Consider the following 8527-nt stretch of genomic DNA (forward strand, 5'->3'; position numbering starts at 1 on the left):
AGAGAAGAACCTCTAAGCATCATATTATAGCTAACATGCCAAGAGCAGAGGGCACAGGAAGAATATTGAAACAGCAAGAGAAGTCCAAAGCTACTTCAATGCACTACATACCAGGAAAATATAGGCTGATGTATTTCAAGCCACCAAACCAATCAGCTGTCGTTCAAATGACTATATCCAGCAACAATATCCTTTAAAACTAAAAGAGGAGGGCTGCGAGGTGGCTCAGTGGTTAAGAGCTCTTGCTGCTTTTCTAGAGGACCACAGTTCAGATCCTAGCACTCACATTGGGTGGCTCACTTTCTATAACTCCAAGTCCAAAGGATCCGACTCTTTTTTCTTCTGGCCAAGCATGGTGGTTTTGTCTTTAATCCCTGCACTTGGGAGGCAGGAGGATTGCTGATAGCTTGAGACCAACCTAGACAACGTAGTGAGACCCTGTCTACAAAAACCAAATAACTAAGTAAATAAATACACTTTTAAATTAAAATAGTAGAAATAAAAGCTTTCCATGATAAACATGAACTCAAACCATGACCACTCAGCAAGCATTGCCGAACATATTTAAAGGAAATCTGCACAGAGAAGAGGAAGAAAGATACACACAAGCAAGAGAGTTCCAGAAAGAATACATCGCATAAGAAGAATAGACAAATGAGAATTCACCAAGAGTGTCAAGCATTAACTCAGTAAACCAGCAAACCTCTAGACACAGAAGGAGACATTTGTTCATACTTTTCAGTAGTAGCCTTGAATACAGAAAATCTTAAGTGTTCAATTAAAAGATGTTCCTTCTGTCTGGCAGTGGTGGCGCACGCCTTTAAACTCAGCACTCAGGAGGCAGAGCCAGGCGGATCTCAGTGAGTTTGAGGCCAGCCTAGTCTACAGAGCGAGATCCAGGAAGGCACCAAAACCAATAATAATAATAATAATAATAATAATAATAATAATAATAATAATATAACAACTGTAAATACATACACACCAAATATTGGGACACTTAACCTCCTAAAACAAATATTGCTATACATAAAGGGGAAAAGTGAATTCAGGTACAGTAATTCTAGGTGACTTCAACAACCAGTCATCATTAGATAGATCATCCAGACACCTCTCCCTAAAAATCAGCACAGAAACTTCAGGAACTGAGCAAGTGCCTCACTTTCTTCATCTCAGGAGTCCAGAGGCTGAGGCAGGAGGACTATTACAAGTGCAAAGACAAGAAAGAAGCAAACTTCAAAGTTAAACCCTGTCTTGAAAAAAACAAACAACAACAAAAAGAAAACCTAAGAGCTGACACTATAGAACTGTTAGAAGAAACCACAGAGGAAAGCTTAACATTGGATTTAGCAATGTTTTGGCTTTAGATATAATAATGAAAGCACAAGCAATAAAAAAAAGGTAAGTTGGATTTCATCAAAACTAAAAACTTCTGTATATCAAATGGCTCTATTAATAAAGAAATGTCAACCTATGGGATAGGAAAGATATTTGCAAATCAAGTATCATGATAAGGGATTGATCCATATCCTAGCACTTGGGAGGCAGAAGCAGTGTTAATCCCATCAGGAGAGAATAAGACTACTAGCACAGTTTTTGAGCCACATTTGAAGTAGGCTTTATTCAATATTGGCCAGGACAATGGGCACTGGCCAGGACAATGGGCACTGACCAGATCCATACCTGGGATTCTCAGAGAATGGCCACGAACCAAGTTAGTCAGCTTATAAAGTTGCTTATAAAGGCAACTCCCACAAGGCTATGTATTTCCAATCAGGGGCCAGCATGCATCCTGATGTTCCTGCCTATATAGTTCCCAGCTATGTGTGATCAAACATATCCTATGCAGTTGGGGCCAACAACCTTGTGTAGAGAGGTGAAATCATGTAGCTTGTTATCTTGTTTTGTTTTGTTTTTCAAGACAGGGTTTCTCTGTAACAGCTCTGGCTGCCCTGAAACTGGCTTTGTAGACCAGGCTGGCCTCAAACTCACAGAGATCTGCCTGCCTCTGCCTGTAGAGTGCTGGGATCAAAGGAGCATGTCACCACCATGAGGCCATGCTTATTATCTTACATGAACAGTCCCCAGCATTCCCAGGAAGTTATCTGTCCTTGGACAAGGGAGGATTATAGATCAGAGGCATTTTTGTTTTATAGTTTTCTTATGTACAGTAATTTAAACTTAAAAGATAACTTTAGCCCTTACAGCAGGAGAATCCTAAATTCAAGGTCTTCTTAAGATACATCACAAGTTGGAGGCCAGCCAGGGGTACTGTGATACCCTGTTTCAAACAAATAAACAAACAAACAAAACATCAACAAAGTAAGGCATGGTGGCAGGCATATACCTGATACCTGTAGTCTCAGCATTTATGAGGCTCAGGCAGAAGGATGCTAAGATTTTGAGGCCAACCTGGTCCACATAATTAATGAGTTCAAGAGCTAGACTAGACTAGAATACAGAGACCCGCTGTCAAAAAAAAAAAGCAATAAATTAAATCAAAAGAAAGCCTTCCTTGAGCTCAAAGCTGGAATTTGAACTAATTTATTGTTATAAGCAAAATTAACCTTTTGAATACTTTTTTTGGTTAGTACTTCTAAGTATCTCATTCTATATAAGGCCATGAAATCTATCCATTGTAGGTTTATGGAATCTAATATTAAATTAAAAGAGCACTAAATGTGATGTTTGGGTTGCTAAATGTACGTGCAGGTCTATTTAGTTCATGTGAAATGCAGCCCGCCCCCACACTCTCAAGGCCATTGCACAGTGTGTGTAAGGCTGGCTGGGCCTTCACACTCTCAAGGCCATTGCACCATCTGTGTAAGGCTGGCTGGACCTCCCCACACTCTCAAGTCCATTGCACAGTCTGTGTAAGGTTGGCTGGGCCTCCACACTCTCAAGGCCATTGCACAGTCTTGTAAGGCTGGCCGGACCTCCCCAGACTTAGCTGCACCTTTGCAATTATCTTGGTTTCAACATCTCATTCTTAGCAGAATTTTCTCTGCTCCAGCTGGGCCCAGCTGGGTCAGACTCTATACCTTGAAAGTCTGGTACAATATTGGGTCCAGTCAGCATGTATTGCAGGGAATCTTTAGGCTCCCCAACCTACCCATATGCCTAAGGGGATTCCATTTCAGTCAACAGACTCTGGGGATTTGTTATACAAGACAAAGCCCCACAGCTCATGAGACTCCTGGGCGAGACAAGCACATGAGTGTAATTATAACAAAACCATAACTACTGTGAGCACAGAACTATCAGCAGGAACTCAAGGGAGGAAATACTTCACTCAAGTTAAGTCTGGGTGTGGCGGCATATACCTAGAATCCTAGCACTCAGGATGCTGAGGCAGGAAGATTGAATTTTCAAGGAAGGCCCTAGCTGCATATTGTAAGAAATATGAAACAGATGTCTTTTCTATCAAATACTATAAAACTCTGTTTAGGACCAGGAAGTATGATCTTTTTTTATCTCCCCCACCTTGTAAGACTTTTATACAAATGTTTTAATCTTCTCCGTGTTTGTTTATACAAAGGCCCACTGTTCCATTCTCGATATTTGATGGTCTGGAGCAGTGACCTTTTCTCCTGGAAGCAGTGATCTCCTTCCCATCCTCCATTTGGTGTAGTGGGCCAACTCTTTTCAGACAATCATATAGGATTGTGAGGTTGGGTTCCAGCCAATGGGGAAAAAGACACAGCCACCACCCGAGTTATAATAAAAAATGAATGCACTTCCTGTGTTGGTGGGTTTGCTCCTCTTCTCTTTTTATGTCTGTTTGATACATGGTCTTACTATATAGTCCAGGCTAGCCTAGAATGCCTCATGATACCCCTGCCTAAGGCTCCAGACTTCTGAAATTACAGTTTTAGAAGTTTTAGACCACTGTGTCTGGCTCCATCCTCCTCTGTATAAAACAACAACCCACCCATTCAGGGGTAAGGCAGCGAGAGCATGATCGAGCCATGTGTCTTTAGTTCAATCACTGATTAACTAAGGATGAGTTCAGGAGACTATGGGGTTACCTCATATTCAAGCCATAACACTGTTTATAGGATGGGATAAATAGGGTAGGTACCCAATGCCTTTCAGATGTCTGAGCTGAGTATAGAACCCTGATCCTGACAGAGATCAGTGGTCGTTCCCAGAGGCCTGGCTTGCAATGTCACCAGTTAAGCCCTGTAGCTGAGCTAGTGACAAAGCCCCTGATGCTTCAGCATACTGAGATAAAGGCCTGACGCTCTGGACTTCCCTCCCATGGGTAGCAGCTGAGAGGAAACATGGGTCAGAGAGGGCACTAAAACAAAAGGCAGCTAGGTGCAGTGGTGCATGCCAGTAATCCTAGCTACTTGGCAGGCTGAGATAGGATTGTTTGAGCCTAAGAGTTCCAGGCTAGCCTGGGCAGCAAAATGACTGTGTGTCTGTCTATCTGTCTGTCTATTTTCGTCTCTCTCCTTTGAAAGGGGCCTTATTATTTAGTCCCAGCTGGCATCAAACTCACCATCCTCCTAGGTGTCTCAGCCTCCTGAGGGCTGAAATTACAGATGAGTACCACAGTGTCTGGTGCTATCCCATTTCATGTTTTTGTTTGTTTGTTTGAGACAGGGTCTCTCTACATTGTCCTGGAACTCACTTTGTAGACCAGGCCCACCTCAGACTCACAGAGACCTATCCACCTCTGCCTCTCCAGTGCTGAGCTTAAAGGTGCTCACCACCACTCCCTCGTTTTTGATTTTTTGGGACAAGGTCTCAGGTATCTCAGCCTAGCATCAAATTGACAAATAGTTGAGGGTGACCTTGAGTTTCTGATGCTCCTGGCTTCCACCTCCTAGATACAGTGACTACAAACATATACTACCACACACAGTTTATGCGGTGCTGAGGATCAGACCCAGGACCTTGTACATAATACCAACACTTACATCCCGAGCTCAGGTATCCTCCTCTTAAAAGAAAACTCATCTGGGCCAAATTAAGCCCTTTTATCTGTTATTTCATGTGACCTATGAAAATCCATGGGTTGAGGTTTTGTCTTTGTATTCATATAAATAGCTGTTTTAAGTTCACAGCAGAATTTATCAGAGTGTATAATTCCTTGCTTCCACACATGTGATGCCTCTGTGGAGGGCCCCAAAACAGGTTGACCATACAGCAGCCATGACAGGCTTAGGGGCCTAGACACAGCTTCTGTGACAGGCTTACTGGCAGGCAACACCCAGATCCAGGAAAAGCCTTAAGCTGATACCACCCAGGGATCCACCCAGGGATGAGGAAGCACCTGACATCCCAAACATTCTAACCATTAGATAAGGTGGCCAGATACCCTTGAGTCTAGCAGACACCTAGTTTTTGTTTTACAGATACCCCTAGACAGTTGTCAGCCTGGACCCTGGAAATCCCCTCACCCCAACCTCTGCTATGATAAAAACTCTGCCCCACCTGGGCTCAGGGCTCTCTGCTCTCACCACTGTGTCGGACAGACAGAGGGACCAAGCTCTGGATCTTGAAATAAAGGCTCTTTGCTTTTATATGTGGGATTCGGTCTTCATGGTGGTCTTTTGGAGGTCCTCGCGATCTGGGCATAACAACCTCTCCCATTTTTGACATCCTGTATCATAGTAGTACATTTGTATCAATTTATTTTGATTTATAAAGTGCTAGGATCAAACTAGGAAATCAAGCATGCTAAGCAAGCATTCTACCACTGAACTCCTAGCCTTTGTATTACTGGGGAAAATTTTAATTACATTACTCATTTTTTTTTTTTATTTTGTATGTGTGCTTCTACACACATGCATGAGAGCCAACGTCACAACTGAAGTTTTAATTACTATGCCATAGAGACCCATGAAACAACAACAACAACAACAAAAAAAAAACAACAACAACAACAACAACAAAAAAAAAAAAAAAAAAAAAAAAAAAACGCCTCTGATCTGCAAGCCCCTTGCCCAAGGACAGATAGTTCCTGAAATGCTGGAGGCTATTGTTTATGGAGATAACAAGCCTCCTACTTTTCATTCCCCTAAACAAGTTTGTTTGACCCATCTGCACCGGATGTGCTTGATCACATGTGGGTGGGAGGTTCCCAGGCAGGAAGTATGTCAGGATGTTTGCTTGCCCCTGATTGGACCTGATGGGAAATGCAATGAATTATGGGTTTTCTTTTTGGGTTGTTTGTTTTTTCAAGACAGGGTTTCTCTCTGTAGCTTTGGAGCCTGTCCTGGGACTCACTCTGTAGACCAAGCTGGCCTCGAACTCACAGAGATCTGCCTGCCTCTGCCTCCCGAATGCTAGGATTAAAGGTGTGTGCCACCATGCCTGGCGGGATTATCCTCCTTAAGCTGCTGCAAACTGTGACTTGGGGCCGTTTTCTTGGGAACCTGGGTGTGGACCTGGCCAGAGCCCATCCACCTAGCCAGTCTTTAATTAAAGCTTGCTTCAGATTTAGCTTTAAACTGTGGTAGTGATCTTATTCTCGATTGGTGGGATTAACATTTTCTGGACGCCCTAGCAAGATTCAGACCACCCACCCAAATTCTAAAGCTGGACCTTCACTCAGGAACTCCTGGCCTGAGGGGCCACTTCTGGAGGCACGCACCTTGAGACATTCCATGGCTCTGAGGCTGTCTTCAGTTCTCAGACTAGGAGTGAACTTCCAAGCTGAGAAATGTAGCAAGACTCTACAGAGGCTTCCTGGTGAGTCATAGTCTGATTCTGTTTTGGGGTTCCCTATCTGGGATTTGGAGGGGGTTGGACAGGTCCCCAATATTCTCCTGTCTAGGGCATATAGCAGGCATCTCCCACTCATCTGGTTCTGGTTAGAAAGTTTTGTTTCCCAGGGAATGTTTTGTCTTGTTGGAAAGTTTCATCTATTTCTCAAGAAAGTTGTATATGCTTGTTTTGTTGAAAAGTTTTGTTTTTGTTTTCTGGTCTGTTTGTAAGTTTGTCTTGTTGGAATGTTTTGTCTGTCAGTTTCTCAAGAGGGTTGTAGGGTTCTGTCTCCTTGGTTTGTTGTTGTTGTTTGTTTGTTTTGGTTTTGGTTTTGGTTTTTTTGAGACAGGGTTTCTCTGTGTAGCTTTGGAGCCTGACCTGGAACTTACTCTGTACCATGCTGGTCTCGAACTCAGAGATTCGCCTAGCTCTGCCTCCCTAGTGCTGGGATTAAAGGTGTGTGCTACCACTGCCTGGCCTGTGTCTCCTGGTTTTGTTGGAAAATTATGTCTGTGTTTTCTGTTGTGTCCATAAATTTTATTGCAAGCATGGAGCCGAGACAAAGATGGGTATGGTGGATATTTTTGCTGTCTCTGCTGCCGACAGCAGCCAATCACCACCGTTGCCATGGTTGCACTTATGGCTAGGGCTCAGATTTTTTCTGTGAGCGATTTGGTCACTGGATTTGGGTTAGTAGGCTTTCAGATGTCTTTTGGGTGTGGATAACATTAAAGTTGTTTTATGCTGTTCTTTATTGGAAAGCTGGCTCTAGAGGTGGATTATGGCATGTTTAGACGTTTGTTTCTTCTGTCACTGTGTCAGTTGAACTGCTTGGCACAGTGGCAGGCAAAGAAAGCAGAGCAGAGCAGCCAAAAAATGAGGTTCCCTTTATGTGAACATTCTGCACCTTGAGATTTATTAGTTTATTTTGTTGGATATGGTAAAATATGGAAAAAAGTTAAAACTAGTAACACCAGGAGTTGATAATTAAAAATCTATGCATAAGTAATTTGAAAGGAAACACAGGCATGACTCCATTTTGGATTGCCACAATCTTTAGGCAGCCACATGGCTGGTTGCCATCTTTGCTAGAGTTGGAGAAGGTGGATGTCATGTGACTTTGCCATTTTCGCTCAGCCATGTGTCTGGCAGCCATCTTTGCTAGGTTTGGAGAGGATGCATGTCATATGACTTCACCATCTTTGGGTAGCTACATGGCTGGCAGCCATCTTTGCTAGGGTTAGAGAAGATAAATGTCATGTAATTTCACCACCATCTTGATTAAAGGTGACCACATGGAGTGGGTCCACCAAGGATGCAACAAATGGGCTCCAAGATATTTTGAATTAGGATGGATTTTTGTATGATAATTCCTGTCCTGTCTTGAAAACAAGATTTATGAAAGACAGGATTCAAAAACAATGTTTGTTTAATAAAGTATTTAAGGTGAACCTCTATGCATTTATATGCAAGAATGTACCTTGCTCTGGCAGCTAAACCTTGTAATTTAAGAGTCCCCCAGGTAGAATTGGTTTTAAGGGGTAATGGGGAACAGCTGAGGCTTGCCAAAGTGTCACAGGGCTAGAGTTTCTCAAGAAAGCCCAGTTGCAATGGTGGACCTTAGCAGTTTTGGAAATGCCAGTGCCATGTGATAGTCACCAGAAGCACCAGTCACAATGAAATGGAGCAGGCTGAGATCCAGAAGGCAGGCTACATGTAATGCTGCTGAGGGTGGGCCAAAGAGGTGATCCAAGCCTCTTGAGAAAACCCAAAGGATTGCGAATGAATCCCAGATACTGAGCTCTGAATT

This window comes from Peromyscus leucopus, chromosome 7 (assembly GCF_004664715.2).
Source record: "Peromyscus leucopus breed LL Stock chromosome 7, UCI_PerLeu_2.1, whole genome shotgun sequence".
In the NCBI taxonomy this organism is placed as follows: Eukaryota; Metazoa; Chordata; class Mammalia; order Rodentia; family Cricetidae; genus Peromyscus; species Peromyscus leucopus.